This window comes from Lissotriton vulgaris, chromosome 8 (assembly GCF_964263255.1).
Source record: "Lissotriton vulgaris chromosome 8, aLisVul1.2, whole genome shotgun sequence".
Lineage (NCBI taxonomy): Eukaryota > Metazoa > Chordata > Amphibia > Caudata > Salamandridae > Lissotriton > Lissotriton vulgaris.
The window spans coordinates 439,165,403-439,190,978 of NC_141696.1; the positions used below are offsets into that span (position 1 = coordinate 439,165,403).

Below are 25,576 nucleotides of genomic sequence, written 5' to 3' on the forward strand. Positions count from 1 at the left end.
AGGAGCTGCCGCTGCTATCTTTGTACAGGTCTCCCACACTGCAGATAATTGAGAACAGCAATATCCAGGCAATCAGAAATAGTATCAAACTGGCAAAAAACACACACAATGTAGTGCAAAAGTATAAAAACACAAGTAAAAGAAAGCAAGATAACCATTAATTATAATTACATATAAAATTTAATACCATGGATACAAATTGATAAAAATTATTACATTATTAATAATAAGGTAAAAAATAACATTAAGAGAAGACAGATAGACTAATCTCTTTATCGTAACAGACAGGGTGGGAACAGTAATGGCTCCCACGGCTGATAGTTCGGGTCGATGTCAACGCGTTTCGACACAGAGTGCCTTCATCAGGACCTTAACAGCACCTTATCAGCACATATCTGATTAAATCTGAAGATATCTCTTAATTTAATTCTTCTGGATAAAATGGGTTCACACGATTAAAAGGCAAAGCCACAAAGTATTAGTCAAACCACTTCATGAATAGGAATATTAAGTGCCCGTTGATGTTTAAGGAATCTTCAATATTCAGTATTGTCCTTATAATAAACGAACAGTTCTCTAAGCCTCCACGTGGGCGTGCTCTTGTGAGCTCCCAAGCATACGGGATGGTGGAATGCGACGCACGTTTCTATTCCCCAATGTATTTTGCGTAGTGTTTATCCACTGTCCGCCGGATGGGTTCGAAAACGTTGTGCTGTTCAGCAACAGCAATCCGGTGTGATTAACGGCGGCAAGAGTGTTCGTGCCTCGAACACTCTTGCCGCCGTTAATCACACCGGATTGCTGTTGCTGAACAGCACAACGTTTTCGAACCCATCCGTCTCGTGTGACAATCCAGCCGCTTCTTAATCTAAACAGAGAACGCTCAGGTTCCGGCGGACAGTGGATAAACACCACGCAAAATACATTGGGGAATAGAAACGTGCGTCGCATTCCACCATCCCGTATGCTTGGGAGCTCACAAGAGCACGCCCACATGGAGGCTTAGAGAACTGTTCGTTTATTATAAGGACAATACTGAATATTGAAGATTCCTTAAACATCAACGGGCACTTAATATTCCTATTCATCAAGTGGTTTGACTAATACTTTGTGGCTTTGCCTTTTAATCGTGTGAACCCATTTTATCCAGAAGAATTCAATTAAGAGATATCTTCAGATTTAATCAGATATGTGCTGATAAGGTGCTGTTAAGGTCCTGATGAAGGCACTCTGTGTCGAAACGCGTTGACATCGACCCAAACTATCAGCCGTGGGAGCCATTACTGTTCCCACCCTGTCTGTTACGATAAAGAGATTAGTCTATCTGTCTTCTCTTAATGTTATTTTTTACCTTATTATTAATAATGTAATAATTTTTATCAATTTGTATCCATGGTATTAAATTTTATATGTAATTATAATTAATGGTTATCTTGCTTTCTTTTACTTGTGTTTTTATACTTTTGCACTACATTGTGTGTGTTTTTTGCCAGTTTGATACTATTTCTGATTGCCTGGATATTGCTGTTCTCAATTACTTGTTGTTCCCTGATCCAGGAATTTGACTTTGTTCAGGGGGTCCCTGTTTTATACAATAATTCTCCCACACTGCAGAGTCACGTCTCGTGCTAGGGGCCCATCTCCCTAAGGAAGTCATCACTTCCTCTGCGGCATGCTGAGCAGTGGCAACGCCGTGACAATATTTGTTACCCAAATGGGTGAGGAAGAGACTCTTATTGAAGCATCGACCAGTGACCTGGATCAAAAGAGATTGAGGCAGCAGTGCTCTAGAGACGGGATGAAATGTGTGTAGTTTACACACTAACAGCCTGATTCATGAAAACCGGAATCTGCGATTCTCAAATAGCGATTAACTGCGAATCGCAATTGAGAAATCTCAGAACGGTATTCATGATGTTTAGCGAGAAAAATAAGCGATTCACACGCGGCCGCAAAAAACGTTTGCGATTATCGAAAATCGCAGAAAAAGCAAAATTTTCGGCAACATCCGTGTCGGATTTGCGATATCGCAAATAGCGATATCGCTAATTGCGAGATCGCAAAAAGCGATATCGCAAAATCGCGAGATTGGGAAAACGGGAAGTCGCATTTCGAGCACAGTGATGACATCACAACCAGGAAGCAGCCAGTTCCCACCCCCATTCACCACAGTGAGGCAGACCTCGAGGCAGCAACAGAGACAGCTCCTGCAAGGACACCTTGGACTACCACTTCCAACTCCACTGCAGCAATGGCTGAGGAGGCAGTACCTGGGCCCAGCAACACCACCAGGCGCAAGAGAAAACTTAAGTTCTCCAAGCAGGAGTTGGAGCACCTAATCGAAGGGGTGGTGGAGAACCACTCCAAACTGTTCGGGAGAGAGTCGAGGAGGGTGCCCGAGCAGGAGAAGCGCAGGATCTGGGTCGGGATAGCGGCCGCAGTGAACTCTGTGGGTGTGGCCGACAGGTCACTTGATGAATTGAAGAAAAGGTGGTACGACCTCCGAGGTCGTGCCAAGGGGAAGGTCGCCGAGAGGCTGGGAGAGTCCCTGGCCACTGGAGGGGGAGGACCTACAGTCCCTCCAAACACCCCCATGTAGGATCGCGTTGAAGACAAGCTGGAGGCTGAGGCGTGCGTTGGAGTCACCCGATTGGACTCATAGCGCCCCACCCAAGAGAGCCAAGGTAAGTGACATGCGACTGCGACCCTGTCCCCTATGAATGGCCATGACCCTATAGCCTCCCATAATGTTCCAAAGTCATGCCATTGGTGCACATCAGGTAATGCCCTAAAGCATTGTGGGACATGTAGTGTGGCCACAATGTACAAGTACCCCAATGCAGCCAAACAGGTTCAAAAGTACGCAATGCCATAGCCAGTCAGGGAATGTCACCCAGCATGCATGTAGCAACTGCACGTGTGACAGATACATGCAACTAATGAACGTCCACTTCCCCTCACAGGTGGCGCAGACAGCAACAACAGTGAGAGGCTGCTCATAGATGAGCAAGCACAGGATGACGAGGAGGTGCCGTTACCAACACAGCCTCCAGCGTCTGCCGCAGCACCAACCCCTGCAGCCCGGCCCACTATCACTGTGCCTCCAGCGTCTGCAGCAGCACCAACCCCTGCAGCCCGGCCCACTACCACTGTGCCTCCAGCGTCTGCCGCAGCACCAACCCCTGCAGCCCGGCCCACTACAACTGTGCCTCCAGCGTCTGCCGCACCATCTATGCCCAGCTCGACTCCACCAGCAGCTGGCGCATCCACATCAGGTCCCGCGACAGCGGTGACACAGCGGCCACCCACTGTGGCCTGCCAGCAGGGCTCGCCTGCAGACCAATGCTCCCAGCGCCAGGAGGGGGAATGAACAGCGCCTGCCGAGCATGAGTATTGAACGTCGAATGCTACGGATTCACCAGCTGCAGGCACGCCGGCAAGGAGCCATACAGTTGCAGCTGTATAACATTGGCCGCAATGTGGCAGGTGTGGGGGACTGGATAGACCGCATGACGGCAGCCATGGCAGGTGTGGGGGAGGGGATGGCCCGCATGACTGCAGCCATGGAGGTCAACACAGCTGCTATGATTTCACAGCGCAACACGGCCCGCCGCCGCCACCGTCAGCTACTGACGCGGCTGACGGCTTACACTCGGTCAAACTATGTGATTGGCAATGCCACGTCGCAGCTATCGCGCCGGTCCCTGGCGCAGCAGCTCATTCAATGCTGCAAGGATGTGGCCAGGGTACTAGAGCACCTCACCACTGCCGTGATGGCACTTCATCCCGCTCTACCTGCCACTGTCGGGGGGGACGATGCCAGCGAGGGCACCTCAAGTGTGAGCAGCCACTCTGCCTCACACGTAGGGGCGTTGAGACGCAGCACCAGGCCCACTGCAGGGTCACGTGCGGTGGCTGAGGAGGAGCCGGAGAGGCGCTTGGGTGCTTCGCGCCGGAGGCGCACCTGACTGAAATGTACTTGTACAGGCACAGGCTGAACATAAGCCTGCCCTGTGTATTGGACGCAGCAGTATGGGGCAATACTGTTTGCATTGGAAGGATGGCAACTGGAACTATTATTGTGATTCAAACAATAATATTTAATTTAGCATCACACATTGGCGTTGTGTCATTATTAAATTGTGTATGCAATTGTGATTTGTTGGGTGAGGGGAGAGGGTGCACTAGAAACTGTTCATTGTGATGTGGTTGCGGCGTCTGTGGCCTTCAGCTGGGTTCTCCCCGCGTGCATGGTGCGCATGTGCAGGTGGCCGGTCGTCCCCTTCCGATTCACTGCCAGAGATGTCGACAGGTATCCGGCGCTTGGTAGCAATGTTGTGTAGTATAGCACACACAGCCACAATGCGGCAGCACACATCAGGACTGTAGTACATGGCCCCACCTGTCTTGTGAAGTATGCGGAATCTGCTCTTCAGTAGCCCAAAAGTTCTCTCAATGCAATTCCTTGTGCGTATGTTCGATACATTGTAACGCCGTTGCTGTGGTGTAGCAGGGTTGAGGTATGGGGTGAGGAGGTATTCACGCAGGGCGTAGCCACTGTCACCTGAATGAGAGGAGCAGAGGGTGAGTGCCTGTGCATCGCAGCTACTTCATCGCACTGTGACATTATGGGCAAAGTGTACTTACCAAGTAGGTGTCCTTCCCCAAAGTCTCCCCTGGCCAGTCGTGTGTGGAGGCCGCTGTGCCGGAATATGAATGAGTCATGTGTACTCCCCGGGTACTGTGCCACTATGTCCGTGATGTATGTCTTTGCATTGCAGACCATCTGGATGTTGAGGGAGTGGTAGGACTTGCGATTGCGGTACATGTACTCCGTTGCAGCTGGTGGGCAGATGTGGATGTGGGTACAGTCAATGCATCCTATTACGTGTGGGAAATGCGCAACATTGTAGAATTGAAGCTTGGTCTCATCCAATTCCTGTTGGCTTGTTGGAAATTTGATGTGGTGGTGTAACTGGGTCAGCATTGCGTCAAGGAAACTCCCTAGGCAGCGGGACATGGTGGGCTGGGATATCCCCCCAGCAGCCGCAACTATCCCCTGGAAGCTCCCGGAGGCCAGGAGGTGCAGGCTACACAATACCTGGACATGTGTTGGCACGGCATTGGTCCGCCTTGTTGGGTGCTGCATCAGGGGGTCAAGGTCCTGAATTAGCTTGATGATCATTGCCCCATTCAGGCGGTACTTTGCGTAAATTTGCTCTCTGGTTTGGCCCAGCAGGGTGACCCGCTGGCGGAAGATCCTGGCCTGGATTCGACATCTCCTCCGTGCTGCTCGCTGTAGCCTTCGCCGCCTGACCACTATGTACATTCCTGGCATTGTGACGCTCCTTATGCTGATGCTGCTTCTCCTTAAGTGTGTATGGGCAGGCCAGCACCAGTTGCTGATTGGCCAACGGTTTTTCCCCAAAAAATTTACTATGGGTTTAATGGTTACCACCTGCTTTGGGTTGTCCTTAAATTGCGATTTGTCATGAATCCCGATTGCGAGGAATTTGCGATTTCGCTATTATTTTTGCAGAATCCGTGATTTCTCGCTATTTCCGATTCGCAAATGGTCTACTGCCGGGATTCTGCAAATCTTTTAGCGATTTCGCAATTCTGTGTTTGCGAATTCGCAATTTTCGTGGTGAATTCCGATTATGGGAATTGCGCCCGCGATAGCATTTTCGCAGCTATTGCGAGCACAATTTAGCTTCATGAATCAGGCTGTAAATCCCACAGATGTGAGGCAGTTGTGATGTCCTCCAGTTGGCACCCCGCAAACCAGCATACCACCCATTCTAATTACAAGGCCAGGTAGTAGTGTTCAAAATTTGGCACTCCTAATCCACCCTGTTTAGCCGGGAAATATATTTTGTCGAGGTCCACCCTGCAATGCGTCACATGCCATATAAAATCACCAAAGTACATAAAAAGGGCGTAGTGACACATAGGGGCAAATTGGCGAAATAATACAACAGGAATGGCAGCATGACCTTCATTCCATGAGCCACAGATAGTGGCAAAGCCTGCCAGAATGACATTTGTACCTGCAGGGTGCTCAGCACTCATACAAGATTACGATCCATAAGATATTTTTGAGTGTGATCAATTCGGATTGCCAGGTATTGGAATATGATGGGCTACCAGTCTAATTGGGCACAAGTGATCTGGAGGGCATGGTCCGGCTTAGTAGTAATAAACGAGAATAGGTCGGACTTGACCCAATTAACTCTAAGACACAATACCTCAGTAAACCTGTTAAGTACTTGTGCTATGGTGGCCAGGACTGCATGAATGGCTTTAGGGTATAGGAGCATGTTGCCTGCATAGAATGAAGGAGTGAAGGCCGTCACTAAGTGGTATACCCCATTGCTGCCTTGTTCTTGGAGAATGTGGTCCAGTGGCTCCATAGCTAGTCAATTGAGCAGCGGGGACAGTGGCTAATCCTGTCAAGTGCCTCTATAGATCAATATCAGTTTGGATATGAGGTGACCTGTTTTAACCATGACTGTGGGCTTAGTGTAAAGGAGTTTAATCAGTCAGACAAAGGGGGTCCCCAGGCCATATCTGGAAAGTACATTGAACAAGTAGGGCCACTTTAGAGAGTCAAAGGCCTTTTCTAGGTCAAGCATAAAACACCCTGACCTCGGGCATATAACCGGAGCATACTCCAACACCTGAAAAAAGCAACACAAGTTCAGGGAGGTATTCCTGGCCGGCACAAAGCAATTCTGGTCTAGATAGACTAGCTGCAGGACCAAGGGGGCTAGCTGCTTATCCAGGATCTTTGCATTTATTTTATAGTCGATGTTTAGGAGTGCTAGAGGTCTAGATTCCAAGTCCACTGCATCTCTACTGGGCTTAAGCAACAATAGAAGCAGTGCATCATGCTGCTTTGGTGGGAGACAAGCTGATGCCATGGCTTCATCATATACTGTTTTCAACTTGAGCGCCAGTGATGTGAACTAAACTTTGTCAAATTCAGGCAGTTGCCCTTCAGCCCCTGAGGGCTTGCGTGTGGCAAGTGGATGTATGGCTTTCTTGATCTCAAAGATGGTGAGGTCTCTGTTTAGTTCCTCCCTGTGCTCCAGCGATACCTGGGGAATATCCACAATGACCAAGAAGGACCAGATCTCCACTGGTCACTGATGCATATAGGGGAGCGTAATGGTGTATGAATGCAGCATGTATAGGTCCCTTTGTGTGTGCAACAGGTCCCCAATGTCTGCACAGATGGACAGTATGGGTCACCGCGGCTGTTTCTGCTAGACTTGCCATGCCACCAGTGCTCCTGATTTATCAGCCTCTGCATGTGTTTTTGAGGTGTGGGTCACATCATTTTGGCAGCTCATCCTCTCCAGGAGAGCTGCATGCTTACGCCTTGCTCAACCCAGACGCTCGTGGCTGTTGTGGAAGACTGGACTTGTTTCTCAAGTTGGAGCAGCATCTGCTCCACCCGGAATGTCCCACTGCCAATCTGACGGCCCATGCTCAGGGTATTGTCCAGGCAATGACCTCTGATTGCTACCTTGCAGGCATCTCATTCAATCAGCCTTGTGGTGGCGGTGCCAGTGTTGATATTGAAATATTCTGATATGCTACGATTAGGGGAACCCCTTAATGGAAGATCCTCCAGTACTTTCACTTGAAGCCACCACGTTGGGATTATGGGAAGGCCATAGCCCCAGCTTAGTCATCCATGCAGTGGGTTATAGTCGGAGTATGTCCTGCCAAGATAGTCAATGTGTATAGCATGTGTGATTATATCTGGTCATGGTCATTGTGAGTAAAATGAGTAAACTCTTGGGGTGGCATTGCGCAGGCGCCAGATGTCTAATAGGCCTCAGCGCTGCAGCCAGTTAGTTAAGGTGTGGGCATTTGAGGTGGCCGTAGTACGGAGGAGGGGTGGGAAGGAACTGCCTAAGTCTATGTCAAAGACGCTGTTAAAGTGGCGGCCCAACAGCCAGGGAAATTCACTCTATTGCGACAACACCCCAGCCAGAGTGTTCAAAAAAACCACCTGCTCAGAATTCAGCACATAAATTGCTTCAAGCAGCACCTGGAGGATGCCCAGTCAACCCTCCACAAGAATGTAGTAACCCTCTAGGTCTATGACCGTGTTGTCCACAACAAAACGGACCCCACCCCTGATCTGGACCAAGACCCCTCAGGCGTAAGTGGAGTAGTTACTAGAGTATAATTGGCCCCTCCTTTGCTTTTTTAACCGCACGGCCTCTACTTGAGTGAGGTGAGAATCCTATATAAACGTTATGTGTCATCTTACAGTGCAAATAGAAATATACAGCATAGCTCCGGAAAGGAGTGTACATTGCCAGGATGTTCCTTATCATTATGTTAGTGTCAGTCATCATTATAGCATTTGGATGGGTATAGTATGACTCCCATCAATCGGGCAGGGTTAGCTGCACCCTGAAGGGAGTAGACTAGGCAGGTGCAGGCTATAACAACAAACCAAAGAAAAACGACAATAGGAAACATTAAATACCACCGGGAGCAGGGATACAATGGGTACCCGCCCAAAAATGTGTACGTTAGGTATCAGTGTCGGCATACTGGATTGGGGATAGGTGACAGTTTGGGTGGTGTATAGGTGCCCAGATCCTGTGTTCTCTGGTGAGTAAGTGGACCCTAGCACTGTATACATGTAATTGTCTAGTGGCCGATGCACCGGCTGAACCCGGGAGGGTGTGCGTTCATGCACCAGCAGCAGCGCAGCCGGGGGGAAGCAATTGATGCATGCCAACACAGCCTCCCAAGTTTGCTCACTCCCTTGTGTGTACTAGTCTCACCAAGAGGCACACAGGTAGTCCCCACTTCCACTGCAGTGCCATGTGGCCAGCGCGCATATGACTCTAGAGCAGTGATGCTACTCGAGGGGCCTTGTCTGCATCAATATGAAATTAGAAGGTGTATGGTGTTAAGGTCCCTGAATCTGCGTTTGACCAGAAGGAAAGTGTGCTGTTGGCGCTGGATTGCCAGTGTATGATTTGGGAAGATCATCATTTTCACATTGTCTACCACCAAATTGTCAAGCTTGCGGGCCTCGTGCAGGATGATGTCCCTGTCTTTGTAGTGCAGGAGCTGTGCCACTAGTGGCCTGGGTGGAGTGCAAGCCAGGCGGGTGCTTCAGCACTGACACCCACTGTACTAGCTTGACCGAAAAGAAGGTCAAGTGGACTAAATTAGGGATAAAGCTGAGGATCCATGTCTTAAGGTATGATTCTACATCCTGCCCCTCTGCATAGTCAGGTAGGCCCATCAGGCAAATGTTGTTTCTATGAGAATGGCCTTCGGCATCCTCCACCCACTCCTCCAATGTGCATACACTTTTGCAGTTGAGATTGTGTGGCTTGGTTTCATGCCTGAATTGTCACCAGTGACTGCTCTGTAAGGTAGGCCTCATCGGTGAGCCCCCCATGGTTGTCTCACAGCAGTGTGAGATCCATGGTTTCTGCATCTATTTTATTTTCCAGGGATACTCAAGACCACTCTATAGCTTCTAAAACAATGCTTATTCTCCACTGAGGTAGGTCCAACAGGGTGGTCTGTAGGGTTCAAGTCCTACTGAATACTTGGCGGTGGTTCCAAAAGGTGCAACTGTGTAGGTTGAGTTACAGATCCCAGGAGACCCATGACTGGCGTTGGATCATCCACTCAATCCAGGGTCTGAAACGGCCAACCTCTTGTGTGGGTCCCCTTGCGAGTGCCAGGCAGTTTTATGGCGCCTTGCAGCATGAGCAGTCCAGTGGTCTAGCCGTTGCAGGGGCGGGTTGCCAGGCTGTTTCGACTGGCCCAGCACAGCACTTCGAACCAGCGCTCCAGAAGAATTCAGCCAACCGTATTCTTGCCCCCTAAAGGATTACTGCACTTCAGCGGCCCGCTCTGCTGTATAGTTCCCAGCCACCCACAGTGGGGGGCAGCTGGTCTGAGCTCCGGTGCCGCAGAGGGCTGAGGCGCACTCCACACACCCCTCCTCCGGGGAACAGTAGGGCAAGAGTCACCCAGCTTCCACCGGGGAAAACACATATGCCTTTATCATTCATGCCTTTACAACTAAATGTGTTGTAAAGGCATGTGTGGTAAAAGCATATGCGTTGGAATGGCATGCGTTGTGATAGCATGCGAAGTAATCCACTTGCGTTGTAATGGCATGCTACCTAATAGCATACGTTGTAATGGATTCATTGTAATGGATGTTTGCCTTTCTACACTAGATAGTAACCCAAACACTTCATCCATAAATGAAGGAGGGAATGATGCTGAACCTTGGTTGAGTAGCCAACCTTCCTTATCCACCACACTGCAGCAGCAGCCCTCCTCTAAGGGTCTATTGCCGAACACTGTTACACTGAGAAACAAGGGCGGTGGGCACCAGGAATGGCTTAATCATAACGTGATACTAAAACCCCCTTGTGAGATGCAGCTTGGAAACAGAGTCCTGTCTATACGCAGATAGCAATTAAGAAGGTTTGACCTATAGAGGCAGACCATCATCTTTTTTTCTTTTCGATCTCCTATACTGAGGCACAGCCTAGTACAGAAGCACAATCAGTGATTCATGAGACTAAGAGAACTGTGTTCATGATCCCTAAATTGGGAACCCGCTTTCTTGAGGACAGTGGTTCGCTTGTCAACAAAGCAATACACTTAAAAAGTGAAATTAGACGTTTGTTATAATCTCACCCCAATCTATTGTCTCTTCATGCGAGCAGTATGGCTGTATCAAACTAGTATTATCTAATACAGAGCTTGTAGCAAAGTTAGGAGGTCCGTGTGTGCACTCAGCTCTGGCCAATGGTTCAGGAATCCAGTTCAATTAAGCAGTCCATTCACATCAGCTACCTCTACTTTTGTAAGTTTGACAGAAGTAGTAGGTAGATTGCATGAGCACAAGGTAGATAAACCTTATGCTACATCAACATTAAATGAAATTGATTGACTGGGGGTCATTGTAGTGATACTAGAAATAAAACCTCAGTTGTAACAGTGTGTAGGAAAAGCCATTTCCTCTGATTTATCTGTCCCTAGTATTAACTCTTCTAATCAACTGGGTCCTAATCTTGATACAAATTCCACAAAAGCACATACTTCTGTGGTTAGCGTGGGGAACGCTCAGTTATAAGTACTTTCCTGAAACTTGGGTGGTCTGAATTTTAAGATCATTGATCCAGCATGGAGAGAGTATATAGATTCTTATCATGTATGTATATTTCAGAAGCCACAGTCTACTTTGCCAACTCACAGGACAGGCTATTTATTATATAATATCAGAGCCTGTTCCTCCAGTCCAGGTCAGCCATCTGGTGTTCTACAAATTTAGGTGAAGATTTCATTTAGTTGCAAAATTTGTAAGTTAGGTACTTTATTTCCAGACATTTTCACTATAAGCATAATATCAACTAGTGACCTGACTATGACTGTGTATAATGTTTATAATTGTTTTACCACTAGGAGCCAAGAATCGAAAACTTTATCTGTACTCGGGGATCATATAAAATGTAACAAAGATAAACATCCAATTATGGTTGCTGGGTATTTCAATGTCACGCATGAACCCCTTGACTGTTTGTCTGCCTTGACAGAACTGGAGGATGTAAAACTCCAGGTATATAGGCCCTAGAGGCTAAACGCATCTCAAACTGGTCAGTTTCAGCATTACAGCTGCCTCTCTAACAATCTTCCATCAGACATCAAGAGGGCTTGAACTTTCAAGCAAGGCAGAAATGTTAGTAAGACTTATTATACTATTGTAAATATTAAAATATGGCCCTAACTCCATGATATGTTAATTATCCCGATAGACGATAGCCATATTAATGCCTCAGATCTATCTTCGAAAGATATGCCCTGGTAAGACATGGCCATATTAAAAAAAAAATCTCAAATATTGAGGCAATAGTCAGGATTAACTAAAGGTCCATCAAATGGCCTACCATTGTTAATAAAGTGGGAGTATTGACTGATAATTATAATGCATTTTTATCTGTACTGGGTCTCTTTGCTCACTTAGACTTTGCCCTCATACCAACTGTTGATATACATCCAAAATAATTTAAATCCCTGACGGATTCTTTTTGCAAGGATTGTAGGCTGTGTTCTGCCAGGTTTAATGCCAAGACACCCTGGCAAGGGGGGGGGGGCCTCTGAAAGACAGAGAGTCGTTGCCAACAAACCAAATTGCCCCAAACATGGAAATATAAAATAGTAATAAACTTAATTTATTACAATTTTATTTTTTCAAACCCCGTCCTAAGCCGAGCGTCAGGACCAGGGTTGGGGCTTTCTGGTTTCTACTGCTGCCAGTCAGTCAGCAGCAGCAAGCAGTGTTAGGCAGGGCACTTAGGTTTAAACTACGCATGTGTTTTTGACTGGCCCTCTTGCGAAGGCCAGTCAGACATGCGTAGTTTAAACCTCGCTAACCCAGCTGTTTTAAGACAGCTGGGTTAGAAACTGCATAGGGCTCCAATGCCCTCAGGAGTGGCAAGAGAGGCTGCTCCTTCCAATCCTGGCGCTGCTTTCATGCTGCATGAAAGCAGCGCCAGGATTGGTTACTGCAGCTTCCTGGTCTGCCGCATTGGAGCCTCTTTACCTGCCTGGACCCAAGCGAGGGAGACATCTCGCCAAGATCGAAAGAAGGTAAGTGTATTTTTTTTGTGGTATTATTTGTTAGCTTATTTTGTTTCCCTCCCACCCCTCTACTCTCCTTACATGCCAGCCGCCACTGCACCCTGGTTCAAGTGTAAAACTGCTAAAGCCAATTTACTGATTGCAGTTAAATCCCATCTTGGACTAGCAATCATGGTGACTATCAAGTATTATAAACATAACCTGAACATAGCCAGACAGAAGTGGGTTGATTCCAACTGTCGGGATCAATTGGTGGCTGCCAGTAACAATAATAATTGCTTTTTTTGGCATATCGTTGCCCATGGCAGCCTGCATAGCCATAACCGAGTAGAGAATCATATAAAACCACAGGCGTGGGTTACTCACTTTTATGCCCTTTGTAGTGCACCTACACTGGTTGTCACTCTTGATTTGCTTTATCTGAAGGCACTGTCAGAGTTGGTATTGTGCACGTCGATAAGATTGAATTCTCTGTCTCTGACACATCTAAAGCCATAGAAAGCCTCAGGTAAGGGAAAGCTCCAGGTCCCTTAAAGATCCACAGAGATCTTTTCCGCTCAGAGATCACGGTGTAAGCGCCCTATTACAATTTACTTTGCAATGCTCTTTGGGCTGGAGCAGAGATCTCTCCCTCTTGAAGAGGAACTGAGATCATACTGATCTATATAAATTTCAGAAAGATAATCCCGCAAATTATAGGCCCATTAGCTTTCTAGATATTGTCCAAAAAGTGTTTTGCAAGCAAATACTGGAGAGGTAGCAAGACTGGGAGTTAGAAAATCATATTTTATCTACCCTATATGTTGGATTTTGGAATAATATAAGAACACTAGATTACGTTTAAAATTTTTGCAAACAACATTAGAAGTATGTCATTTTATTAAAAAATAATTTGTATGAAGCGTTTGTTGACTTGAGGGCCCATTTAACTTGGTCTCCAAAAATAAACTATAGTCAGTCCAACAAGCCATGGGGGTCACAAGCAACTTGCAGGAAATAATTATAGGAATCCACACTGACAACTACGTCCAAGTCTACTATGGTGGAAATGATGAGCTTACAGACATAGCCAAGGTGGTTCATTCCTTTACAGGTAACATCATGCAGCCTTCATGGCACTGTTTGTTGATGTGTGGAATCCAACACTGCAATTAGGGCCCAGTGCATTAGAGTCAGCCTGCTAAATGGCAGAAGCATGCAAGATAATTGTTAGTAGGTGGTGGACTTTTTCCAAATAGGCTGTCAAATTGTGGAACATTTCCAGCAAAATAAGGGCAAGTGACACCTTCTAGAGTTCAGATAAATTATAAAGAGCTTGATATTCCCAACATGGCCATAATGGGCACCCTGCTGCATCATATCTTCACATAGAGTGGATATGCAACAAGATGTCTGGATGCCCTGTCCACTCGGCAGGAGCTTAGCCCAACTTGACAAAGTCCTATAAAAGAATGCCACCAATTCATCTAATTCTAGTGCTTTCAAAACTACCTAATACAGCAGTACTTCATATACAAATAATAGTGTTTCTTGAGAACCACCTTAGTTGTGTCAGGCAGCTTCACATTTTCTATAGTAAAAAAAGGGGTTCTACAAATTTCGGAACATGACTATAGTAGTCAGATATACTGTGAATACACGAAGATGTAGTGAGAGGATGTCAAAAGAACCATCGTAAATATTCTTGGGCACCGCACTCCTAAACAGAACACAACACTGTTTATGAGAGATTGTGCCCATAACATGGAAAAACTGCTTACACTTAGTTAGGTTGACCTGACTTGCTCATGAGCGTCATTTCCCACTGATCTCAAAACATTTCCTACAGAAAAATGCTAACATAAACAGGAGATATTCAGTAATTTTCTCTGGAAGACACCCAGCCATACTTCAAAATACATTAATTGAATAATCCAGTACAAAGCTAGCAGGTAAGGTCCTAAGAACTGATCAAAAGGGGAAGGGAGCTCAGGTAATTCCAATGGGAAACTGATCCAAGGAGGTGGCCTCTTTACTTAAAGTATTTTACATGCTCATAATTTCAATTCAATCTTGAGTCGAAATGAAAGCAATAATAAGGAAGTTTTCCCGAGAATCCATTCTGGGTGTCTCTAGGTTTCTAGGATGACTCTTAGAGCTAGCAGGCTTTACCCTCAGGGCAGCCTACAAGCAAACAATAATCCTGCCTGTTTTGTGTAACTGAATGGTTTGGCTATGGAAAATAGTGACCTTGAAAAAGGTCATGTACTCATTGAAAAAACAGATCAAGAAATATCTAACCTTGTGGCAAACGTTTGCCACTGGTGCAAAGAGTCAGAGAACCTAAGACAATAAAACTTTAAACTGACATGAATGGGTCAGGTGCTCAGGATAAAGAGATATATTTGTTTATTACACAGAAAAAAGTCAAATACAATGCCCCTTGGCCTGGAAGTGTATGACTGGAGAAGACATATGTCCAAGGGTGGGAATTCATATATTTTTCATTTTGATGTTTATTTATATATACAGTGTGAACCATTGGCGGTAAGAAGCAGATCACTGTACAGGAAGCAGGGCATTGCATTTCACCAGGTGGTGGTTACATGAGCGAGGATGGCATTTACAAAAGGATGGAAGAATAGGTGTCATCTTAATAAGTTAACGATAGTGTACTAGGCATTTAAAAAAATACGTAATTGACATAATATACATTAATTACATTGTAGGTTCCGTGAGGGGAAATCATTTTAACACGGATCCAGTGGGAAGGGTAAAGTCTTGATTTCTTTTTTGATGGCTTAAACTGATGGAGCAAATCGAAGTTAAAGGGTGGATTATATAAAGGAAGCAACGTTTCCCAAGCCTCACATAAAGGCAGACTCATTTAAGCAAATGCTTTTGTGTCAAATCTGTTTATTGAAAATTAAAGATAGGAACAGCCGCCACCATACAAAGCATAAGGCAGTTGAGTAATACTGGAAGGCTGTGAGGCATCATTCAATTGGACTGGTGTGAACATTTGAGAAAAGCAATGTAGCTTAAGGCATAAATAACTGAGACTCAAAACATAGAGAAGCTTGTCAGCAACAATAAGTGAGGGTAAAAACTTGATGGTGATTAAATCACACGACTGGGGGAGCAAATAGGGGGGGGCGGGAGAGAACGTGGGGGAGAGGGGGAAGGGAAGGGAGGAGGGAGGGAGTACCCCAGGGAGAGTCAGGGAAGTTTGAATGAGGATTAAGGAGGTAGAGGTTCCTCATTAGGTCTACGGAGCGGAGATCCAGACTGTGGGACCCCATGTCATATGGCAAGGTACATCTTCAAAGAGTTGGAGAGCCCGAAGTTAGGGTATAGCAGGAGTGTTCTAGTTTGAAAAAAGGTTTCAATCTATGGCTGCCAGGTGTGTGTGAATTTGTTTTGGGTATAGGTGATCGGGACATCAGGAGTTCAATTGCCATGACGTGCCAGAGAAGCAAGAACCATGCAGAAAGAGGGGAGGTGGAGGGCTTCTTCCAGTGAGGAGCGATGGTCTGTTTAGCTGCTCGTAGCATGTGAGCAATGAGGCACCATTCGGAATGCGTCATGGCTGCGAGCAGTTGAGGTCGGATGCCCTGTAAAGTCACTGAAGTGGAGCTCGGTATTGGAAATTCCACAGGGTCTTTGATATGGCTCAGAACATCTTTCTAAAACATAGTCAGCCTCGTGCAGGACAACAAGGTGTGAATGAATTCCCCCACCGCTGACTGGCATCGCCAGCAGAGGGGCGAAACGCCTGGGAGCATTTTCTGTAGGCACACTGGGGTGTAGAACCAATGCGTCATAAGCTTGTAGGCAGATTCCTCCTGTAAGTTTTAGGGATGTCGTGCCAGAGTTGCTCCCAGCTTTCTGGTGGTATCTCCTCCCCCAGGTCAAAAGACCACTGTCTCTGGTATGTGTGGGAGTGAATGGGGGGAGAATGATGTAGTACCTGGTATGTTCGAGATATCAGGCCCCTGGTCCCATCAAATGCGGACAATGGGGTCTCAAAGGGGGTGAGCAATCTAGTTGCCCCCTGAGTATAAGTGCTACGCAAACAATGGCTGGGTCCAAAGTGGGGTGGCATGGTGAGCAAAAGAACGATGGATTTAACCCAGATCTCTTGACTGGGGGAGAATGTATGATTTCTTCAGCATTCCGTCCATCATTTGTTTGCGTAGCACCCTGAGTATAAGTAGGCAAGAGCAACCAATGGCGGAGTTGATAATATTGTAGCCTAGATGAGTCCGCAAGGTGAGAGGCCTTCTTACATTGCTCAAAGATTTTAAAAGTGTCTCCCTCAAATAGATCCTGAATCGTGCGACATTCATCCTCCTCCCGTGGTGAAAATGAGTGTGGTTGTAGGGCTGGAGGGAAGGCAGGATTCAAATGCGGCCGGCATGTCCCGTGGGTTGGGCACGCACGGGGGGTCGCGGGGTTAATTAAAATTGAAAAAAACTTACCTTTGCGGGTCCCGCTCCACCTCAGCTCCCGGCTGGGTCCCACATTTTCCTGCTGCTCTCCTGAACAGGAAGCAGCCACAGGCAGCCTCGCTCCCCTACCCTAAGCCTATCACAATGCTGCAATGGCAGTGTTGTGATTGGTGGGGATGGCGCCAGGCCGGGCGCCTATGGGGAGGCCATTTTCTCCCTGCAGGCTGCATGCAGCCTACAAGGAGAAACGGGAGGGTGGGACGGCTAGTAGTATTTCTAGAGGCTGGGGCAGGCGAAGCCTCCGCGGTCCCGGGGAAGCATGAGTATTTTGTTTGAAAATCTTGGTCGCCCCTTTCCCCAGATGAAGGAGTTTAGATTGTGTTGGAGTTGTTGGATATCTACTTGCGAAATTGGAGTGGGTAAACTCTGGAATAGGTACCGCCCTTTTAGTAAGAAGGACATTTTGACCACATTGAGGCGACCAGGCCAGTATATCAGAAGCTTTTTCCAGCAACGCATGTCTTCCAAGATGCCCCTTCTGCAGGACGGCCAATTAGACTGGGACCAAGAGAACAGAGAGGGGGTCAAATTAAGACCCAGGTAGCGAATCAACTGGGTGCCCCAGTGTAGTGGGATGAGGGTTTGCAGGTGAAGTGCCTCCAGGGCAGGGAGGGTTAGATTCAGGGCCTGGGATTTGGCCATATTGATTTTAAAGCTCGAGTCCTTTTCAAAGGAGAGAAGCTAGCGCTGGTAAGGAGGTGCTAGGGGAGGTTAATGATAGTAAGAGATCATCTGCGAATAAGGCTACTTTATGTTCATGGCCTCCAAAGGGGATGTCAGTGATAGCTTCTGACTGACATATAGCAATGGCAACGGGTTCTACTGATAGGGCGAAAAGCAAGGGAGAGAGCGGACAGCCTTGCCTGGTAGCAAATACTTTTAAGTGTAAATTGGAATTCTAAAAGGAAGATGGGCGAGCATGGGAACATTAGAGGAAAATTACTTGTCATAATAAGAAAGTCTATAAAAGGGAATTTGAAATAATACCAAAATGTAATCTTTTCTATTTAATACATTGTTTTTGAAAATCGTTTTTATTACACATTTCACCAAAACACATACAACAGAGAAAACAAAAACAAAGCTTCTTCCAAAACAGACTGGCTACGGTTTAGAGAATTCTTGAACCCAGCAACAGCTGGGAGACATCACTGGGTTATGTTATGCTCAGACTGCATCTTTTATCACTCTTTGAAATTATTTTTTAAACGATTGTAATATAGTTCTTTGGGTTGTTAATGCAAGTTGAGGAATGCATTTGTAGTGTCCCCATTGACTTGAAATCATCAGTTAATCCTATCTGCTGGTTACATTTTCAAATATGTAAGTGGTGCCCTAGTGACCAGCTAGTTACCGCACACATACAAGAACTCCATGCCAACATCACACAAACTCAAGACCTTCTGCAACCAAATGAATTTGTAAGGTGAAGCACTTACTTTTCAAAACCAGCTTGAGGAAAACCTTAAAGGTGTCGGTATTGTCCTGTCTTGATAGCGACACTCAGAATGGGGGGCACTATAATACAAAGGTGACCGGCAAATTCCTTCTCTAGTTCCAGACTGAGATTAAATCTCCTATGTAAGATGCACCTCAATACTTCAAAGCCCCTTTTCCCAGTTTTCTTTGAAGCACACCATCCCTTTTGGTCTCCCTCCCATCATTACTGAAGACCTGTGCCCCTCAAAGCTCTAACTCACCCCCCATTCCCACCACTGGCTGGTAATTTAATACCTTCTACTGTACAGTGCTCCGTTGCCAAGTTTGTGCTTTATAAATCTAATACATACATGAATATATACTGCATTTTATGGTTGCCAGACTTGCCTTCTAAGCAACCCTCTAGTTTTGTTATACATAGCAAGACCATTGGCCTTGGTCTTAGCTATCTGGCACTCCCTTTCTGTTTTCTGTGGCGGCTCCCCCGCTAAGGCGGAGGAGCTTTGCCCTACTGCCAGGAAGCATCAAAAGAAAGGAAAAAGTAAAATGCTAATAACGGAATGTTATTAGCAATTTATTTTGTCCTCCTGCTGCCGCAGTGTGCGTGAGAGGGGCGGGGCTGCAGAGCAAGGAAGGAGTGGTAGAACACCCCTGTGCGCATTTATTCTCGGGCCGCCGAAAACAGTCATGCACACTTTCCTGTTCTCCATGCAGGCTGCAACACACCTCAAGCCCCTGTCTGAGCAAAGTGTCAAATCTCTAAGACCAATCACTTTCTGTTCCGACCTGGAGTCGGACACGGGTGAGCAGGAGAGAAGACGCGGGACCCGGCGGTGGCTAGGTAAGTGTTATTTTTTTTTTAATGCAGCCCACAGCCCCACCTGCCCGCCCCCTCACCTGCGATCCGTGCGGTCCACCCCTGTCTTTTTTATATGAGACGGAATTACACTTCTTTTAACTTAGTAAAAGCTGACTAAGCATTTTTGCACAGGTGTATTCTTACTATGCAGCTATATACAAGAAATATGCAAACTGAAACAAATCAGTTATATGATTGCAATGCAGGGTGAAATTCCTTTGTACGAACATAAAATTAAAACCAATTACTACAATCATTTGTGCATGCACGACAGTAGCTTACATGGTAAAATAATTAGACAAAAAATTATTCTTTATTCAACTGACAACTCTCCGGCGTGCGTATACACTCTCCTCACACACAAAACTGACATGGCAACAGATATATAAAAAAACGTTGTCTATGCTTGTTCACTTTTGGAGGTAGTCATAATTTATGAATTAAAGCATAACTTTCTTTGATGTTAACTCAGTTAACTGACTCTCACAGTCCCATTGAAGAAAAGAATATCAAGTCATCAGTTCTGTCTCCTTTTTAGGTTTCACCTGCACAGTGCTTGCTCTATAACCCATCCATTACTTACCATTACTTTCCATTGGTTCATTCTGGCGTCACACTTGTCTCCTTGCTTCTTATTTGTTAGAGTCTCTTCCTCGCCTCTGCTTCGTCCTGGGGCTTTCTCTATGTCCCTGCCAAGCATTGACAAAATGAGGCATCCTGGCTTATGCAAGTATTCTTTTTATTCTTTTTAACATGCACTCTTATAGAGTGCATGTCTCTGCAGTACTTCTTCCTTACCCCCTCCTCCCGCTGATTAAGCTCCCTCCCTTGTGCTGCTTTCCCTCCATCCTCCTTCCACTCTCCGTGGCTTGTTTCACACCACCCACTCTCTTCCCTTGTGTTGCTTCCCCCATCAACACCACACAGTTTTTCAAATATTGACTAGCAGCTTGGGCGGCTGTGAAAGATGGCTTCAAAGAAAAAATGGAAAGCGATATGATGCGATCAATGCTGCCTGGGTCATAGCGTTTTTTCCCTCTGCTGTGAACATGTAAAAAAACTTTGACAAACCCATATATCTTGTATAGGCTCAACGTATTGGTTTGCCAGTGCTTGTTGTCTCACCATTTGCCCTAATTGACAACTGCAGTTTTAGCGTGGCGAGACATTATTTGGTCTCGCCTACACAGCACATGTGCTGTACTGTAAGACATATTGTCTACAATTCAGTAGTCTCACACCCCGCCCACAGTATATCATTAGTTGTTTTTGTTGAGACTCTCATTTTAAGGCTTTCGATTGCTTAGCTCCCATAGGCCAACCTTCCTTTCTTGTGTTAGCTCCTCCCTTGAGCATGGACCAAGAACATGTGTTTTTCCTTGTCTTTATTCTTCCTTCTCTTTTTGTAGCAATTATTTTTTTATTTAATAGGAATTTTGATATTATTCCTGGATGCGCAATGTGCACTCCTACGTACAACACAGACATACAGCTTCTTATTTATGTTGCTGTCACCCTATCTGCCATCTCTATTGATGCTGTAGTTACTTCCACCACCAATTTTACTACTATATGCCACTTTACTCTGCGCTACTCCACTCTACGCCAATGCCCTGTACATCACTGCACTCCACTCATCTCTGCACCACACCACTCACATGCCACTCCACTCTACTCTGTGCCACTCTACTGTACGCCGCCCTTCTCTACACCACTCTACTCTACACCACTCCGCTCTATGCCACTCTACTCTGTGACACTTTATGCCATTCCACTCTGCTCTACACCACTCCACGCCACTTTACATAACTCTACTCTTTGCTGCTCCATGCCGCTCTGCTCCATGCCACCTTAATCAATGCCACTCTGGTTTACGCCACTCTACTCTACAGCACTCTACTCCACTCCTTTTCACCGGTGCCCCTCCATTCCACTCTGTGCTCCTCTACATTACGCAACTCTGCTTTACTCCACTCTACTCCACACCACTCTACTCCACTCCATTCCACCCTGTACCCTTCCATTCCACTCTGTGCTCCTCTATTAAAATCTATGCCACTCTACTCCACTCTACACATCTCTACGTCACTTCTCCCCACTCTACTCTATACCATTCCACACAACTCCACTCCACACAATGGCACACTATGACACTCTACTCTATGCCACTCTACTCTGCTCCACTTTATGCTACTCTACACCACTCCGCTCTGTGCCACTCCACTCTATGCCACCCTACTCTACTCCACTCTAGGCTATGCCACTCCACACAATGCCACTCTAAGGCACACTATGCCTCTCTACTCTAGGCCACTCTGTTCTGCCCCACTTTATGCTACTCTGTGCCACTCCACGTTTCTCTACGCTGCTCCACTCTAAGCCATGTCACTCCATGCAATTCCACTCTACAGCACTCTCTTCTTCGCCACTCGACTCCACACCACTCCTCTCTACGCCACTCTGCTCCACGCCACTCTACTCCACCCCACTCTATGACACTCTAATCTATGTCACTCTATGTCACTTAATGCCACTCCACTCTACAACACTCAGTGACACTCTACTCTACTTTGACGCTCTACTCTACTCCACTCTACGACCCTACAGTACACTCCACCCCACTCTGTGCTACTCTACTCTACGCACTCTATACCACTCCACATCACTCCCCTCTACATAACTCCACTCTATACCATTCCATGGCACCCCAGTGCACTCTACTCCCCTCCACACAGTGCCATTCTGTGCTACTTTATGGCACTCTTTGGCACCATATGCCAATCTCTTCTATGCCACTGTACTCCACACTACTATACTGTATGCCACTCTGCTTTACGCCACTCTGCTTTATGCCACTCTACTCTACGCCACTCTACTCCACTCCATCCTGTACCCCACCATTCCACTCTGTGCTCCTCTACTTCAAACTACGCCACTCTTCTCCACTCTACACCACTCTACGCCACTCCTTACCACGCAACTCTATATCACTCCACACAACTCCCCTCGACACAATGCCACTCTAAGGCACCCTATGCCACTCTACTCTGTGCCACTCTACTCTGCTCCACTTTATGGTACTCTACGCCACTCCACTCTGTGCCACCCCACTCTATGCCACTCTACTATATGCTATTCCACTCTAGGCTACGCCACTCCATACAATGCCACTCCCAGGCACACTATGCCTCTCTACTCTAGACCACTCTGTTCTGCTCCACTTTATGCTACTCTGCGCCACTCCACTCTATGCCACTCCACTTTCCTCTACGCTACCCCACTCTAGGCCATGCGACTCCATGCAATGCCACTCTACAGCACTCTCTTCTACACCACTCGACTGTACACCACTCCTTTCTACACCACTCTGCCCCATCATTCTACTCCACTCCACCCCACTCTGTGCCACTCTAATCTATATCACTATATGCCACTTAATGCCACTCCACTCTACTCTATTTTTATACTCTACTCTACATACACCACTCTACGACCCTACAGTGCACTCCACTCCACCCCACTCTGTGCCATCTATTCTATGCACTTTATACCACTCTAGTCCACTCTGCATTACTCCCCTCTGCATAACTCCACTCTATGCCATTCCATGGCACCCCAGTGCACTGTACTCCACTCAATGCCATTCTATGCTACTTTATGGCACTCTTTGGCACTATATGCCACTGCACTCTATGCCACTCTATTCTATGCCACTATACTCCACACTACTATACTGTACACCACTCTACTCTGCACCTGTCAACTATGTGGCACTCTACTCTATGCCACTCCACTGTGCACCATTCCACCATACGCTAATCCATTCCACTCTACGCCACTCCATTTTTTGCCACTCCTTTCTATACTATCCAACTCCCCTCTTTTCACTCTCCTCTACACCACATGGCTAACATTTAGTTACAATCAACAGCAGCCACAATACCGTACGACATGGCTAAAAGAAATTTTTTAAGCTCATAGATTTTAGACAGGTGGGAACTATTGGCTTTGCCAATGCTAAATCTCTCTAATAACTATTTTGGAGTTTTACTTAACGCAAACAAGACCTGAGAAAATCGGGTATCAGAGTGCCTTACATGAGCACCAGTTTTGTTACAGAAGGACACTTTCGTTTTTTTTGTTAGGCACAGGGAGATTAAGTGATTTGCCCAGAATCACAGGATGTTGAGCGTCATTGCCGAGACTCGAACCTGGTTCCCCAGCTTTGAGGTCAACCACTCTAGCCCCAAGGCTACATCCTCTCAACCTTGTCTCCTTAGATGTTGATAGCGGCTATCCTTTCAGGGTAAGAGGTCTAGCACATTTCCACTGAACCTTCTTTCATTGTTCTTGTTTCTGGTGCTGCTGAATTCTTTAGAAACACGCTCACAGGTGTTGCAGAAGTAGGTCATGTGCACTGAGATCCCTGGGTGTGTTTGTCCCAATGCGGCACCACTCCCTAGAGCGGCGAGTTCACAATGCCGCTTCAATGACGGTTTACTGAACAAAGCTGAAAAGGACAAAGAAGTTGTGCAGTAAAAGGATTTATGTTTCAGCCCAAACAATCATGGCTGTGTGTAGGAATGGTACAAGAGAGGTGTTTTCATAGTAACTGGGGTTGATGGAAATCTGTCTACAGTTGCACACAGATCACAAGAGGGATTGTAACTAAAACGAGTTTTGTACATCTCTCCATGGTAACTCAATCTACTTTATTTGGTGTAAATGACTGAAGGTTGGGAATCTGCCCACAAAGCTGTGCTTGAATATAAGATGACGCGCAGAAAGACTGGGAAACAACAGACAACTCTTGACCTTACCAGTGCTGCCTAGTATTCTTTTTTTTATTTTTATAAACTTTCTGTTTTATATCGCGTGAACAAGACTCTTTCGGGTATCAGAAAACTGTACAATAGTATATAGATAGGCAATTATGATACAAGCAATAAATAACAGATCTATATATGGTATTGGTCATGGAAGTAATAGTTACAGTGGCAAAACATGGAAAATACCAAAGAATATGAAGACAGGAATACAGTCTTTCGGAGGTAATAGCGTGAACAAGACTCTTTCGGGTATCTGGACGTTGTACATCAGTATACATATAGGTGGTTATTAGACAAAAGATCGGCGAAGATCCCTGTTGGTATTGGACTTAGAAATAATTGATAGAATGTCAAGCATGAAAAATAACAAATAAAAATTAAACAGGAGCAAATAGACTCTTAGCGGTGTGGCAGCGGAAAGGAAGAGAAAGCTACAGCATCAATAGGGAAGGAATCTGTTTGATAGCAAAAGTTTTACTTCTTTTTTGAAGAAGGATCTTAAAGGGTTGTAACTGGTCTCAGGAGAAAAAGTGTTCCAGATTTCTGGGAGAAATTCTGGTGAAGACCCGCTTGTAGGTTTTCTTTTTGTTGAAATTGTGAGGCTTCAGTAGTAGGGAGCTTGTGTTGCCAGATGATATATTACTGCCAGAGAGGGTCAATTTGTGGGCCATGTAGGATGGAGTGTTGTGGTGAAGAGCGTTATGAGTCATGCAAGCAATTTTTAGATGGACCCTAGCCTCATAAGTTATCCAGTTCAGTGATTGTAGGCGTGGGATGATATGATAAATGTTTTTCGAGCCTGTGATAAGCCGAGCAACTGCTTTCAAAGTAGCCCTCAAAGGTGCTAGTTTTATTTTTTGTAGGCCCAGTATATTATGCTACCTCCACAACTTATCTTTAACTCGTAAAGTGCTCCAGCAAAATTAGTGATTCTAAGCCTCAGATGATGCTTAGCTCCCTCTTTTCTCAGTAAACTTGTATTCTTTCTAGGTTACCTCCAAATAAAACTTCAAATAGGTGAAGTAACTCATGGAAATAACTAAACTAGCTGGGTTGGAGAAGAAGGGGGACTTCAAGTGGCTGGGTTAGCAAAAAAGAGGGACTTGGAGGAGACAATGTTGTGTAATGGCCAGAGCTGCTGACTTTGGAACTGGGGAACCAGGATTGAGTCTCCTTCAACATCTTATGATTCTGAACAAATCACTTTATCTCCCCGTGCCTACAAAAAATGAATGAGTAACGTAGCTGGTGCTCTTGTAAAGCACTCCAATACCTTCGGGGCGAGTTCGCACAACATAAAACTGCAA

General features: G+C 46.1%; 1 protein-coding gene across 6 annotated transcripts in view; it reads left to right on the top strand.

Annotated features, from left to right (window-relative positions):
• CRACDL (CRACD like) overlaps positions 1–25,576 on the top strand; it is a 612,462-nt gene that overhangs the window by 132,115 nt on the left and 454,771 nt on the right. For 2 of the 6 annotated variants that reach the window (XM_086934213.1, XM_086934211.1), the window contains exon 3: positions 19,296–19,422. The exons of 2 other annotated variants lie outside the window; for them this stretch is intronic. The gene's annotated coding sequence lies outside the window, so the exon portion shown is untranslated. The remainder of the gene's footprint in view (positions 1–19,295; positions 19,423–25,576) is intronic. 2 more of the 6 variants (XM_086934215.1, XM_086934212.1) reach the window with 1 other exon arrangement.